The 16132-nt window shown below is 41.1% G+C and overlaps 1 long non-coding RNA gene across 1 annotated transcript in view; it reads left to right on the top strand.

Moving 5' to 3' along the window:
* The first annotated feature begins 11856 nt into the window (after positions 1 to 11856).
* LOC136838089 (uncharacterized) overlaps positions 11857 to 16132 on the top strand; it is a 131000-nt gene continuing 126724 nt past the window's right edge. The window contains exon 1 of the long non-coding RNA XR_010852858.1: positions 11857 to 11918. This is a non-coding gene — a long non-coding RNA (uncharacterized lncRNA). The remainder of the gene's footprint in view (positions 11919 to 16132) is intronic.

Raw genomic sequence — 16132 nt, forward strand, 5'->3', positions numbered from 1 at the left:
ATTTTGTGAGGGTTTGGGGCAATCCATGAACATTGTGCTATCTGGAAGGGTCTCGGAATGTAGTATCAAACCTTTTCCTCAGGTTTTCAGGTTAGTCTTGAAGCATCGTGCCTGAGGAAGGATTTTTAGTGTAACGTCAAGGTATTTTGTGAGGTTTGGGGCAATCCATGAACATTGTGCTATCTGGAAGGGTCTCGGAATGTAGTATCAAACCTTTTCCTCAGGTTTTCAGGTTAGTCTTGAAGCATCGTGCCTGAGGAAGGATTTTTAGTGTAACGTCAAGGTATTTTGTGAGGGTTTGGGGCAATCCATGAACATTGTGCTATTTGGAAGGGTCTCGGAATGTAGTATCAAACCTTTTCCTCAGGTTTTCAGGTTAGTCTTGAAGCATCGTGCCTGAGGAAGGATTTTTTAGTGTAACGTCAAGGTATTTTGTGAGGGTTTGGGGCAATCCATGAACATTGTGCTATTTGGAAGGGTCTCGGAATGTAGTATCAAACCTTTTCCTCAGGTTTTCAGGTTAGTCTTGAAGCATCGTGCCTGAGGAAGGATTTTTAGTGTAACGTCAAGGTATTTTGTGAGGGTTTGGGGCAATCCATGAACATTGTGCTATCTGGAAGGGTCTCGGAATGTAGTATCAAACCTTTTCCTCAGGTTTTCAGGTTAGTCTTGAAGCATCGTGCCTGAGGAAGGATTTTTAGTGTAACGTCAAGGTATTTTGTGAGGTTTGGGGCAATCCATGAACATTGTGCTATCTGGAAGGGTCTCGGAATGTAGTATCAAACCTTTTCCTCAGGTTTTCAGGTTAGTCTTGAAGCATCGTGCCTGAGGAAGGATTTTTAGTGTAACGTCAAGGTATTTTGTGAGGGTTTGGGGCAATCCATGAACATTGTGCTATCTGGAAGGGTCTCGGAATGTAGTATCAAACCTTTTCCTCAGGTTTTCAGGTTAGTCTTGAAGCATCGTGCCTGAGGAAGGATTTTTAGTGTAACGTCAAGGTATTTTGTGAGGGTTTGGGGCAATCCATGAACATTGTGCTATCTGGAAGGGTCTCGAATGTAGTATCAAACCTTTTCCTCAGGTTTTCAGGTTAGTCTTGAAGCATCGTGCCTGAGGAAGGATTTTTAGTGTAACGTCAAGGTATTTTGTGAGGTTTGGGGCAATCCATGAACATTGTGCTATCTGGAAGGGTCTCGGAATGTAGTATCAAACCTTTTCCTCAGGTTTTCAGGTTAGTCTTGAAGCATCGTGCCTGAGGAAGGATTTTTAGTGTAACGTCAAGGTATTTTGTGAGGGTTTGGGGCAATCCATGAACATTGTGCTATCTGGAAGGGTCTCGGAATGTAGTATCAAACCTTTTCCTCAGGTTTTCAGGTTAGTCTTGAAGCATCGTGCCTGAGGAAGGATTTTTAGTGTAACGTCAAGGTATTTTGTGAGGGTTTGGGGCAATCCATGAACATTGTGCTATCTGGAAGGGTCTCGGAATGTAGTATCAAACCTTTTCCTCAGGTTTTCAGGTTAGTCTTGAAGCATCGTGCCTGAGGAAGGATTTTTAGTGTAACGTCAAGGTATTTTGTGAGGGTTTGGGGCAATCCATGAACATTGTGCTATCTGGAAGGGTCTCAGAATGTAGTATCAAACCTTTTCCTCAGGTTTTCAGGTTAGTCTTGAAGCATCGTGCCTGAGGAAGGATTTTTAGTGTAACGTCAAGGTATTTTGTGAGGGTTTGGGGCAATCCATGAACATTGTGCTATCTGGAAGGGTCTCGGAATGTAGTATCAAACCTTTTCCTCAGGTTTTCAGGTTAGTCTTGAAGCATCGTGCCTGAGGAAGGATTTTTAGTGTAACGTCAAGGTATTTTGTGAGGGTTTGGGGCAATCCATGAACATTGTGCTATCTGGAAGGGTCTCGGAATGTAGTATCAAACCTTTTCCTCAGGTTTTCAGGTTAGTCTTGAAGCATCGTGCCTGAGGAAGGATTTTTAGTGTAACGTCAAGGTATTTTGTGAGGGTTTGGGGCAATCCATGAACATTGTGCTATTTGGAAGGGTCTCGGAATGTAGTATCAAACCTTTTCCTCAGGTTTTCAGGTTAGTCTTGAAGCATCGTGCCTGAGGAAGGATTTTTTAGTGTAACGTCAAGGTATTTTGTGAGGGTTTGGGGCAATCCATGAACATTGTGCTATCTGGAAGGGTCTCGAATGTAGTATCAAACCTTTTCCTCAGGTTTTCAGGTTAGTCTTGAAGCATCGTGCCTGAGGAAGGATTTTTAGTGTAACGTCAAGGTATTTTGTGAGGGTTTGGGGCAATCCATGAACATTGTGCTATCTGGAAGGGTCTCGGAATGTAGTATCAAACCTTTTCCTCAGGTTTTCAGGTTAGTCTTGAAGCATCGTGCCTGAGGAAGGATTTTTAGTGTAACGTCAAGGTATTTTGTGAGGTTTGGGGCAATCCATGAACATTGTGCTATTTGGAAGGGTCTCGGAATGTAGTATCAAACCTTTTCCTCAGGTTTTCAGGTTAGTCTTGAAGCATCGTGCCTGAGGAAGGATTTTTAGTGTAACGTCAAGGTATTTTGTGAGGTTTGGGGCAATCCATGAACATTGTGCTATTTGGAAGGGTCTCGGAATGTAGTATCAAACCTTTTCCTCAGGTTTTCAGGTTAGTCTTGAAGCATCGTGCCTGAGGAAGGATTTTTAGTGTAACGTCAAGGTATTTTGTGAGGGTTTGGGGCAATCCATGAACATTGTGCTATCTGGAAGGGTCTCGGAATGTAGTATCAAACCTTTTCCTCAGGTTTTCAGGTTAGTCTTGAAGCATCGTGCCTGAGGAAGGATTTTTAGTGTAACGTCAAGGTATTTTGTGAGGGTTTGGGGCAATCCATGAACATTGTGCTATTTGGAAGGGTCTCGGAATGTAGTATCAAACCTTTTCCTCAGGTTTTCAGGTTAGTCTTGAAGCATCGTGCCTGAGGAAGGATTTTTAGTGTAACGTCAAGGTATTTTGTGAGGGTTTGGGGCAATCCATGAACATTGTGCTATCTGGAAGGGTCTCGGAATGTAGTATCAAACCTTTTCCTCAGGTTTTCAGGTTAGTCTTGAAGCATCGTGCCTGAGGAAGGATTTTTAGTGTAACGTCAAGGTATTTTGTGAGGGTTTGGGGCAATCCATGAACATTGTGCTATCTGGAAGGGTCTCGGAATGTAGTATCAAACCTTTTCCTCAGGTTTTCAGGTTAGTCTTGAAGCATCGTGCCTGAGGAAGGATTTTTAGTGTAACGTCAAGGTATTTTGTGAGGGTTTGGGGCAATCCATGAACATTGTGCTATCTGGAAGGGTCTCGAATGTAGTATCAAACCTTTTCCTCAGGTTTTCAGGTTAGTCTTGAAGCATCGTGCCTGAGGAAGGATTTTTAGTGTAACGTCAAGGTATTTTGTGAGGGTTTGGGGCAATCCATGAACATTGTGCTATCTGGAAGGGTCTCGAATGTAGTATCAAACCTTTTCCTCAGGTTTTCAGGTTAGTCTTGAAGCATCGTGCCTGAGGAAGGATTTTTTTAGTGTAACGTCAAGGTATTTTGTGAGGGTTTGGGGCAATCCATGAACATTGTGCTATTTGGAAGGGTCTCGGAATGTAGTATCAAACCTTTTCCTCAGGTTTTCAGGTTAGTCTTGAAGCATCGTGCCTGAGGAAGGATTTTTAGTGTAACGTCAAGGTATTTTGTGAGGGTTTGGGGCAATCCATGAACATTGTGCTATCTGGAAGGGTCTCGGAATGTAGTATCAAACCTTTTCCTCAGGTTTTCAGGTTAGTCTTGAAGCATCGTGCCTGAGGAAGGATTTTTAGTGTAACGTCAAGGTATTTTGTGAGGTTTGGGGCAATCCATGAACATTGTGCTATCTGGAAGGGTCTCGGAATGTAGTATCAAACCTTTTCCTCAGGTTTTCAGGTTAGTCTTGAAGCATCGTGCCTGAGGAAGGATTTTTAGTGTAACGTCAAGGTATTTTTGAGGGTTTGGGGCAATCCATGAACATTGTGCTATCTGGAAGGGTCTCGGAATGTAGTATCAAACCTTTTCCTCAGGTTTTCAGGTTAGTCTTGAAGCATCGTGCCTGAGGAAGGATTTTTAGTGTAACGTCAAGGTATTTTGTGAGGGTTTGGGGCAATCCATGAACATTGTGCTATCTGGAAGGGTCTCGGAATGTAGTATCAAACCTTTTCCTCAGGTTTTCAGGTTAGTCTTGAAGCATCGTGCCTGAGGAAGGATTTTTTTTAGTGTAACGTCAAGGTATTTTGTGAGGGTTTGGGGCAATCCATGAACATTGTGCTATCTGGAAGGGTCTCGGAATGTAGTATCAAACCTTTTCCTCAGGTTTTCAGGTTAGTCTTGAAGCATCGTGCCTGAGGAAGGATTTTTAGTGTAACGTCAAGGTATTTTGTGAGGGTTTGGGGCAATCCATGAACATTGTGCTATCTGGAAGGGTCTCGGAATGTAGTATCAAACCTTTTCCTCAGGTTTTCAGGTTAGTCTTGAAGCATCGTGCCTGAGGAAGGATTTTTAGTGTAACGTCAAGGTATTTTGTGAGGGTTTGGGGCAATCCATGAACATTGTGCTATCTGGAAGGGTCTCGGAATGTAGTATCAAACCTTTTCCTCAGGTTTTCAGGTTAGTCTTGAAGCATCGTGCCTGAGGAAGGATTTTTTTAGTGTAACGTCAAGGTATTTTGTGAGGGTTTGGGGCAATCCATGAACATTGTGCTATCTGGAAGGGTCTCGGAATGTAGTATCAAACCTTTTCCTCAGGTTTTCAGGTTAGTCTTGAAGCATCGTGCCTGAGGAAGGATTTTTAGTGTAACGTCAAGGTATTTTGTGAGGGTTTGGGGCAATCCATGAACATTGTGCTATCTGGAAGGGTCTCGGAATGTAGTATCAAACCTTTTCCTCAGGTTTTCAGGTTAGTCTTGAAGCATCGTGCCTGAGGAAGGATTTTTAGTGTAACGTCAAGGTATTTTGTGAGGGTTTGGGGCAATCCATGAACATTGTGCTATCTGGAAGGGTCTCGGAATGTAGTATCAAACCTTTTCCTCAGGTTTTCAGGTTAGTCTTGAAGCATCGTGCCTGAGGAAGGATTTTTAGTGTAACGTCAAGGTATTTTGTGAGGGTTTGGGGCAATCCATGAACATTGTGCTATCTGGAAGGGTCTCGGAATGTAGTATCAAACCTTTTCCTCAGGTTTTCAGGTTAGTCTTGAAGCATCGTGCCTGAGGAAGGATTTTTAGTGTAACGTCAAGGTATTTTGTGAGGGTTTGGGGCAATCCATGAACATTGTGCTATTTGGAAGGGTCTCGGAATGTAGTATCAAACCTTTTCCTCAGGTTTTCAGGTTAGTCTTGAAGCATCGTGCCTGAGGAAGGATTTTTTAGTGTAACGTCAAGGTATTTTGTGAGGTTTTGGGCAATCCATGAACATTGTGCTATCTGGAAGGGTCTCGGAATGTAGTATCAAACCTTTTCCTCAGGTTTTCAGGTTAGTCTTGAAGCATCGTGCCTGAGGAAGGATTTTTAGTGTAACGTCAAGGTATTTTGTGAGGGTTTGGGGCAATCCATGAACATTGTGCTATTTGGAAGGGTCTCGGAATGTAGTATCAAACCTTTTCCTCAGGTTTTCAGGTTAGTCTTGAAGCATCGTGCCTGAGGAAGGATTTTTTTAGTGTAACGTCAAGGTATTTTGTGAGGGTTTGGGGCAATCCATGAACATTGTGCTATTTGGAAGGGTCTCGGAATGTAGTATCAAACCTTTTCCTCAGGTTTTCAGGTTAGTCTTGAAGCATCGTGCCTGAGGAAGGATTTTTTAGTGTAACGTCAAGGTATTTTGTGAGGTTTGGGGCAATCCATGAACATTGTGCTATCTGGAAGGGTCTCGGAATGTAGTATCAAACCTTTTCCTCAGGTTTTCAGGTTAGTCTTGAAGCATCGTGCCTGAGGAAGGATTTTTAGTGTAACGTCAAGGTATTTTGTGAGGGTTTGGGGCAATCCATGAACATTGTGCTATCTGGAAGGGTCTCGGAATGTAGTATCAAACCTTTTCCTCAGGTTTTCAGGTTAGTCTTGAAGCATCGTGCCTGAGGAAGGATTTTTAGTGTAACGTCAAGGTATTTTGTGAGGGTTTGGGGCAATCCATGAACATTGTGCTATCTGGAAGGGTCTCGGAATGTAGTATCAAACCTTTTCCTCAGGTTTTCAGGTTAGTCTTGAAGCATCGTGCCTGAGGAAGGATTTTTAGTGTAACGTCAAGGTATTTTGTGAGGTTTGGGGCAATCCATGAACATTGTGCTATTTGGAAGGGTCTCGGAATGTAGTATCAAACCTTTTCCTCAGGTTTTCAGGTTAGTCTTGAAGCATCGTGCCTGAGGAAGGATTTTTAGTGTAACGTCAAGGTATTTTGTGAGGGTTTGGGGCAATCCATGAACATTGTGCTATTTGGAAGGGTCTCGGAATGTAGTATCAAACCTTTTCCTCAGGTTTTCAGGTTAGTCTTGAAGCATCGTGCCTGAGGAAGGATTTTTAGTGTAACGTCAAGGTATTTTGTGAGGGTTTGGGGCAATCCATGAACATTGTGCTATTTGGAAGGGTCTCGGAATGTAGTATCAAACCTTTTCCTCAGGTTTTCAGGTTAGTCTTGAAGCATCGTGCCTGAGGAAGGATTTTTAGTGTAACGTCAAGGTATTTTGTGAGGGTTTGGGGCAATCCATGAACATTGTGCTATTTGGAAGGGTCTCGGAATGTAGTATCAAACCTTTTCCTCAGGTTTTCAGGTTAGTCTTGAAGCATCGTGCCTGAGGAAGGATTTTTAGTGTAACGTCAAGGTATTTTGTGAGGGTTTGGGGCAATCCATGAACATTGTGCTATTTGGAAGGGTCTCGGAATGTAGTATCAAACCTTTTCCTCAGGTTTTCAGGTTAGTCTTGAAGCATCGTGCCTGAGGAAGGATTATTTAGTGTAACGTCAAGGTATTTTGTGAGGTTTTGGGCAATCCATGAACATTGTGCTATCTGGAAGGGTCTCAGAATGTAGTATCAAACCTTTTCCTCAGGTTTTCAGGTTAGTCTTGAAGCATCGTGCCTGAGGAAGGATTTTTAGTGTAACGTCAAGGTATTTTGTGAGGTTTGGGGCAATCCATGAACATTGTGCTATCTGGAAGGGTCTCGGAATGTAGTATCAAACCTTTTCCTCAGGTTTTCAGGTTAGTCTTGAAGCATCGTGCCTGAGGAAGGATTTTTTTAGTGTAACGTCAAGGTATTTTGTGAGGGTTTGGGGCAATCCATGAACATTGTGCTATCTGGAAGGGTCTCGGAATGTAGTATCAAACCTTTTCCTCAGGTTTTCAGGTTAGTCTTGAAGCATCGTGCCTGAGGAAGGATTTTTAGTGTAACGTCAAGGTATTTTGTGAGGGTTTGGGGCAATCCATGAACATTGTGCTATTTGGAAGGGTCTCGGAATGTAGTATCAAACCTTTTCCTCAGGTTTTCAGGTTAGTCTTGAAGCATCGTGCCTGAGGAAGGATTTTTAGTGTAACGTCAAGGTATTTTGTGAGGTTTGGGGCAATCCATGAACATTGTGCTATCTGGAAGGGTCTCGGAATGTAGTATCAAACCTTTTCCTCAGGTTTTCAGGTTAGTCTTGAAGCATCGTGCCTGAGGAAGGATTTTTAGTGTAACGTCAAGGTATTTTGTGAGGTTTGGGGCAATCCATGAACATTGTGCTATCTGGAAGGGTCTCGGAATGTAGTATCAAACCTTTTCCTCAGGTTTTCAGGTTAGTCTTGAAGCATCGTGCCTGAGGAAGGATTTTTAGTGTAACGTCAAGGTATTTTGTGAGGGTTTGGGGCAATCCATGAACATTGTGCTATTTGGAAGGGTCTCGGAATGTAGTATCAAACCTTTTCCTCAGGTTTTCAGGTTAGTCTTGAAGCATCGTGCCTGAGGAAGGATTTTTTTAGTGTAACGTCAAGGTATTTTGTGAGGGTTTGGGGCAATCCATGAACATTGTGCTATTTGGAAGGGTCTCGGAATGTAGTATCAAACCTTTTCCTCAGGTTTTCAGGTTAGTCTTGAAGCATCGTGCCTGAGGAAGGATTTTTTTAGTGTAACGTCAAGGTATTTTGTGAGGGTTTGGGGCAATCCATGAACATTGTGCTATCTGGAAGGGTCTCGGAATGTAGTATCAAACCTTTTCCTCAGGTTTTCAGGTTAGTCTTGAAGCATCGTGCCTGAGGAAGGATTTTTAGTGTAACGTCAAGGTATTTTGTGAGGTTTGGGGCAATCCATGAACATTGTGCTATCTGGAAGGGTCTCGGAATGTAGTATCAAACCTTTTCCTCAGGTTTTCAGGTTAGTCTTGAAGCATCGTGCCTGAGGAAGGATTTTTAGTGTAACGTCAAGGTATTTTGTGAGGGTTTGGGGCAATCCATGAACATTGTGCTATCTGGAAGGGTCTCGGAATGTAGTATCAAACCTTTTCCTCAGGTTTTCAGGTTAGTCTTGAAGCATCGTGCCTGAGGAAGGATTTTTTTAGTGTAACGTCAAGGTATTTTGTGAGGGTTTGGGGCAATCCATGAACATTGTGCTATTTGGAAGGGTCTCGGAATGTAGTATCAAACCTTTTCCTCAGGTTTTCAGGTTAGTCTTGAAGCATCGTGCCTGAGGAAGGATTTTTTAGTGTAACGTCAAGGTATTTTGTGAGGGTTTGGGGCAATCCATGAACATTGTGCTATCTGGAAGGGTCTCGGAATGTAGTATCAAACCTTTTCCTCAGGTTTTCAGGTTAGTCTTGAAGCATCGTGCCTGAGGAAGGATTTTTAGTGTAACGTCAAGGTATTTTGTGAGGGTTTGGGGCAATCCATGAACATTGTGCTATCTGGAAGGGTCTCGGAATGTAGTATCAAACCTTTTCCTCAGGTTTTCAGGTTAGTCTTGAAGCATCGTGCCTGAGGAAGGATTTTTAGTGTAACGTCAAAGGTATTTTGTGAGGGTTTGGGGCAATCCATGAACATTGTGCTATCTGGAAGGGTCTCGGAATGTAGTATCAAACCTTTTCCTCAGGTTTTCAGGTTAGTCTTGAAGCATCGTGCCTGAGGAAGGATTTTTAGTGTAACGTCAAGGTATTTTGTGAGGGTTTGGGGCAATCCATGAACATTGTGCTATCTGGGAAGGGTCTCGGAATGTAGTATCAAACCTTTTCCTCAGGTTTTCAGGTTAGTCTTGAAGCATCGTGCCTGAGGAAGGATTTTTAGTGTAACGTCAAGGTATTTTGTGAGGGTTTGGGGCAATCCATGAACATTGTGCTATCTGGAAGGGTCTCGGAATGTAGTATCAAACCTTTTCCTCAGGTTTTCAGGTTAGTCTTGAAGCATCGTGCCTGAGGAAGGATTTTTTAGTGTAACGTCAAGGTATTTTGTGAGGGTTTGGGGCAATTCATGAACATTGTGCTATCTGGAAGGGTCTCGGAATGTAGTTTCAAACCTTTTCCTCAGGTTTTCGGTGTAGTCTTGAAGCATCGTGCCTGAGGAAGGATTTTTTATTGTAACGTCAAGGTATTTTGTGAGGGTTTGGGGCAATCCATGAACATTGTGCTATTTGGAAGGGTCTCGGAATGTAGTATCAAACCTTTTCCTCAGGTTTTCAGGTTAGTCTTGAAGCATCGTGCCTGAGGAAGGATTTTTAGTGTAACGTCAAGGTATTTTGTGAGGGTTTGGGGCAATCCATGAACATTGTGCTGTCTGGAAGGGTCTCGGAATGTAGTATCAAACCTTTTCCTCAGGTTTTCAGGTTAGTCTTGAAGCATCGTGCCTGAGGAAGGATTTTTTAGTGTAACGTCAAGGTATTTTGTGAGGGTTTGGGGCAATCCATGAACATTGTGCTGTCTGGAAGGGTCTCGTAGGGTAGTATGAAAGCTTTTTCTTAGGTTTTCAGGATAGTCTTGAAGCATCGTGCCATGAGGAAGGATTTTTTAGTGTAACGTCAAGGTATTTTGTGAGGGTTTGGGGCAGTCTAGGAATATTGTGCTGTCTGGAATGGTCTCGTAGGGTAGTATGAGAGCTTTTCCTTAGGTTTTCAGGTTAGTCTTGAAGCATCGTGCCTGAGGAAGGATTTTTTAGTGTAACGTCAAGGTATTTTGTGAGGGTTTGGGGCAATCCATGAACATTGTGCTATCTGGAAGGGTCTCGTAGGGTAGTATGAAAGCTTTTCTTAAGTTTTCAGGATAGTCTTGAAGCATCGTGCCATGAGGAAGGATTTTTTATTGTAACGTCAAGGTATTTTGTGAGGGTTTGGGGCAATCCATGAACATTGTGCTGTCTGGAAGGGTCTCGTAGGGTAGTATGAAAGCTTTTTCTTAGGTTTTCAGGATAGTCTTGAAGCATCGTGCCATGAGGAAGGATTTTTTAGTGTAACGTCAAGGTATTTTGTGAGGGTTTGGGGCAATCCATGAACATTGTGCTGTCTGGAAGGGTCTCGAATGTAGTATCAAACCTTTTCTTAGGTTTTCAGGATAGTCTTGAAGCATCGTGCCATGAGGAAGGATTTTTAGTGTAACGTCAAGGTATTTTGTGAGGGTTTGGGGCAATCCATGAACATTGTGCTGTCTGGAAGGGTCTCGTAGGGTAGTATGAAAGCTTTTTCTTATGTTTTCAGGATAGTCTTGAAGCATCGTGCCATGAGGAAGGATTTTTTTAGTGTAACGTCAAGGTATTTTGTGAGGGTTTGGGGCAATCCATGAACATTGTGCTGTCTGGAAGGGTCTCGTAGGGTAGTATGAAAGCTTTTTCTTATGTTTTCAGGATAGTCTTGAAGCATCGTGCCATGAGGAAGGATTTTTAGTGTAACGTCAAGGTATTTTGTGAGGGTTTGGGGCAATCCATGAACATTGTGCTGTCTGGAAGGGTCTCGTAGGGTAGTATGAAAGCTTTTTCTTATGTTTTCAGGATAGTCTTGAAGCATCGTGCCTGAGGAAGGATTTTTTAGTGTAACGTCAAGGTATTTTGTGAGGGTTTGGGGCAATCCATGAACATTGTGCTGTCTGGAAGGGTCTCGTAGGGTAGTATGAAAGCTTTTTCTTATGTTTTCAGGATAGTCTTGAAGCATCGTGCCATGAGGAAGGATTTTTAGTGTAACGTCAAGGTATTTTGTGAGGGTTTGGGGCAATCCATGAACATTGTGCTGTCTGGAAGGGTCTCGTAGGGTAGTATGAAAGCTTTTTCTTATGTTTTCAGGATAGTCTTGAAGCATCGTGCCATGAGGAAGGATTTTTTAGTGTAACGTCAAGGTATTTTGTGAGGGTTTGGGGCAATCCATGAACATTGTGCTGTCTGGAAGGGTCTCGTAGGGTAGTATGAAAGCTTTTTCTTATGTTTTCAGGATAGTCTTGAAGCATCGTTCCATGAGGAAGGATTTTTAGTGTAACGCAAAGGTATTTTGTGAGGTTTGGGGCAATCCATGAACATTGTGCTGTCTGGAAGGGTCTCGGAGGGTCATTATGAAAGCTTTTTCTTATTTTTCAGCTTGAAGCATCGTTTGAGAAGGATTTTTTAGTGTAACTGAAGGTATTTTGTGAGGGTTTGGGGCAATCCAGAACATTGTGCTGTCTGAAGATGGTGAAAGTGTTCAGTTTTCATAAATTTTATATTTTTAGTGTTATTTTGTGAGGTTTCAATATTTTCAAGGGTCTCTTAAATGTTTATAAGACAGAGGATTTTTAGTGAATCAAGGTATTTTGTAAGTCTGTTCTGCAATGTTGCATCAAAGCTCATTCTGTAAATACAATAAAAGTCTGTTACAAGTGACAAGTCTTTGCAGATTTCTCTGTCTGACTTTTTGAGATTTGGAAGAATCCTCCACTGAAGGACCTCAACAAGATGATGATGATGGTGAGTGTTCAGTATAAATTTTATATTTTTCTTCATTTTCCTTCTATTTTCTCTTATAATATTCAACCTAGGATAGGAATTAGTATCTCCGCTTAACAGACACTTTATGATCCAGCTTTCTGATAGGTGACAATGTCTGTTAAGGAACAAGGACCCTATTTAAGAGCCTGTTACCTGAATATTTCCCAGATTTCTGGTTAAAGAACACAGACCCTATTCTAAAGCTTCTGCTTGAATACTTCCTAGATTTATTAGTAGAGGAGAAATAGGCCAAAATACCCCTTAACCCGGACAAAAATAATATAAAGCTGAAAATTGGTATAGAGGGAAGGGATAGTGTCAGGAATATCAGAAAAAAAAGCCCCATTGATTGGAACCTGGGAATTCTGTTTTTTGGGGGGGTATATGGACAAGAGGTCAAAATTTTGAGATGCCCAAATCATTAAAGCTTATACATCATTGGATAAGAAATTTTGTTCTAGAACTGCTCAGATATGAACGTTTCCTTAAAATTGACCAGGTAAAGGAGAATTGATATGAAATGATAACAAGAGCTTATAATTACTAATTTCTGTAGTATAGATTATTCATTTATCAAAATATTTTCAGTTAGAATAGATCATCTTCTATTAATTCTAGGATATCTATTCCATCTTCTTCTTTTTCAATGGCACCAAATTCTTCAACTGCCTGAAAAAAAAAACGTTTCATTGTTAAAATTCTAAACTTCACCATTAAAAAACAATAGCGAAAATGTTTTCAACAATTTTTTCTCATTCATATGACATTTCGTTCAACTTAGAAATAAAGTTAAGAATACTTGACTAACAGAATCTTAAAGAATGTAGTTTACCTGTTTATTATTACAATATTCTCCATGACATTCATGACATGCTGACATGCATTTCAAGCCATGTCTTTTACAAGAACACAAATTTGTACCACACTGATTTTTTGATGAAGATTTACACTTGCACAGACTGACTTTCAGTAAATTCGAAGGTGCAATATCTTTATCCGTTGGTATAGGAACTAATCAGTTATCTACTTGTTTCCAACCCCAATTGGTAGGCTCAAGTTAAGTTTATTGTTGAGCATTTTCCATGTAATGATCTGCAAATGAACTCTTTGCCCATGGTAGTATGCTGCTTGCTCTGTTGGAGGAAGCTTTCTGGGCTCTGTCAAACCTTCAGAAACCATTTGATGATATTTGAAGTACCTGAAGCAAATATTTGCCATCAATTTTAACCCTCTCAGGTCCACAATCAACTTTCGAACTATCTGACAAAAAGCAAGATATATTGTCTGTTTACTTCTATTGATATTGAAATTGTTATCTTTCACATGCTATGATGAAAGAATTTGTACTATAAAATTCATATTTTGAAAATTATCTTCACTATTGACAGGGTTCAGCTTGATATGCAAGATAAAAATCTTATGGATGGGCACAGCCCCCTTGGTGAAGTTCAAAGGATTAAAGTTCTGTAATACTAGATGAAACCTTTACCATGTGATAAATCAGAAAGATATACTAACCGCATCTTTCTTAATGAAGACTCAGTAGTTCCACCATATAGTACTGTGAATATCTTCACAGCAGCATGCCCCACTTCTTCTTTGGTGGCCCAGTAATCAGACATTGTGTCAGAGGCAGATTGGATGACTGTTGACTTTTTAACAAGTTTCAAAAAGCTTGGCTTTCCTTTACCGAAGATAGCTGAGGTGGAGTCACAGCCGGACCATGCATGAATAAACAGTAAATGATTTTTCAAGTCATTCACTTGGTGAACAGATTCTTTTATGCTCCAGCACTTTTTGTCACGCTCTTGAAGAAAGAAGATTTCTGATAGGTCATTCATCCAGTGGTATAATAACATTATAGCTACATCTGTATCATCTGATACAACAATTGTTGTAGAGTCCTTTGCAACTTCCAAAGCTGTAGCCACAATTTTAGTATCGGCATCACCTTCACAGACATGTACCATTTGGCCATCTTTTCTTAGAAAATCCGACAATAGTGAAATTAGCTGGCTCTTGTTATGCTGATTTGATAAGAAACGTTCCTTTGAATATGGCACTTGATTTTCTGGTCTTATCACTACATTTTGGGAGGACCCTTTGGACCTTGTTCTTCTAGTGTGTTCATTAGACTTAACTGATATGCAAGCCTCGTTATATCCATCAAAGACAATGTATGAGTTACCATATTTCTTCCTGACATAGTTTACATACGCTTCTGCAATTTTGGTAAACAACATATCCTTGTGCCAACTAACTCGGTGAAGGAGTGCGCCACCATCAATTACATATTTGCCAACAACATCTTCTGTTGGTTTCTGTACATTATTTGTCAGCAGAATGTTTCTCAAGGATGCCTTATCTGGTTTCCTCATGAGTTCATTTGTAAATAGAGATTGAGGGTGGTGGGTAAGCTCAAAGTCAAAATACAGCTCAACGTTCTCCTCTCTTTCTGCTATTGCTGCCAGCCTTGTAAATAAAAGGGTTGGATTGACTATAATTGGGTTCTTCTCATCAATGCTTACACTTCGTGTAAGAGCATCCAACGAAACAAATTGATCTTTCTTCTTGATTTTTGCCTCTGTAAAATTGACGTCATTTAGACTCTTGTGTATGCGATCTCCAATGCTCTCAGCTTCATCACAATTTACAGTGTCTTTTCCATGCACAGATGCAACACCTGACGACAATGAGTGGAGGTTGCCATCTTTCATGCTAAATGGATTTCTAACCTCAAACCAGTCATAAAACATTTGGCAGTGTTCATAATCACGTTCTAGTCGTGTCACTCCCATTTCAATATTTTGATCTGTGGATCCAACATTGACACCTGATAACTTAGTCATTGCCTCATGAATAGCAGCACTCTGACTGATACTCATAGCCCAGATATTTCGAACATTTTCACCAAACCCTCTCCCTCTAGTTAATCCACCACTGCATTTTATGGAACGCATCAATGTTTGCTCTGTTACCAGGTCGGACCAAAGGCCAGCCCAAAATCTACCTGAACGTCGCACAGCATGGTGACCATCTAAGAACTGTTGGTGTAGCCACAAGTTACTTTTAGTTAGGCCTTGCATCTCTTGTACATATAACCTAGAGCACTTTGCATAGTTAATATGTCCCGAGGCTGCAAATAAGTTCATCATTTTTGTGGTAGATTGAATATGAAGATACCAGTTGCAAGTCCTCTCTGCAACAAGGAATTCTTTGATGATACTAACATAATCAACATAAAGCAGCCAAAGCTTTGCTGTGCGTGATACACCTGATCTTTCTTTAAAATAGGTTGATAAGATGACTTCAGCATCTTTCAGAATTTTACTGTTGCCTAACTCAATCAAATCCTGTTTATCCATGCCATTCTCCATTGATCTTACATAGATATTCTCAAACTCAGATATATCTAATTTTTCTTCTTCCCTTAATTCACTAATGATATGACTGACCAATGCACTCTGAACCAAAAAAATGAGCTCTTAGTGCCCTTGCTACTGCATGACCTGAAAATATGTGCTTCACTGTATCCTCAGAGTAAACTTCTTCAAAAGCTTGTTCTAAACCTGTTCCTTTCATAAGGTTTCCGATGCTACCTAAGAAGCTCATTAACATGTGGAAACCACCTAATCGGCACACTATTTCAAGGTTTTGCTCCTTGATGATACCAATGGCTTTCTGCCATAAGGGCTGGTCGAAAGTTATACAAGGTGTAGGAATTTTATGTTTCTTGGCTTCCTCAATTACAAAGAGGAGGGTGGAGAATATGCATGTCTCATCGGATGGGTTTAGATCAATTATGGGTAAAAACTTAACTGAGGCTTCTTCATAAAGGGTGTTTTGTTGCGATGTCACGTGCATCATGTAACCTGACCAGTTTGGACGTGAATGATTCTTTGAGGTAAAAACCATGATGCATGCCATACCAGATCTAAGTTCATTTCAGGGGAGTGGAATTTTCTGAGGAAAAGGTCCTTCATTGGCTTTAGATTCAGCTTCAATAGACCATGGTAACTTGACCCATTGTATGGAATAATTTCGACAGTAGACGATAAATCCACGCTTGAGTTATGTTTCAAACGTTTTACTGCTTTGTATTTAGGTTTTTTAGAGCTAACAGAAATAATGCCCATTCCATGAAAGGTTCCTTTTCCAGTCAATGTCCGTATATTGTGGTCAACATTATCTGC

The sequence above is a fragment of the Macrobrachium rosenbergii genome, unplaced genomic scaffold (genome assembly GCF_040412425.1).
Source record: "Macrobrachium rosenbergii isolate ZJJX-2024 unplaced genomic scaffold, ASM4041242v1 13917, whole genome shotgun sequence".
Lineage (NCBI taxonomy): Eukaryota > Metazoa > Arthropoda > Malacostraca > Decapoda > Palaemonidae > Macrobrachium > Macrobrachium rosenbergii.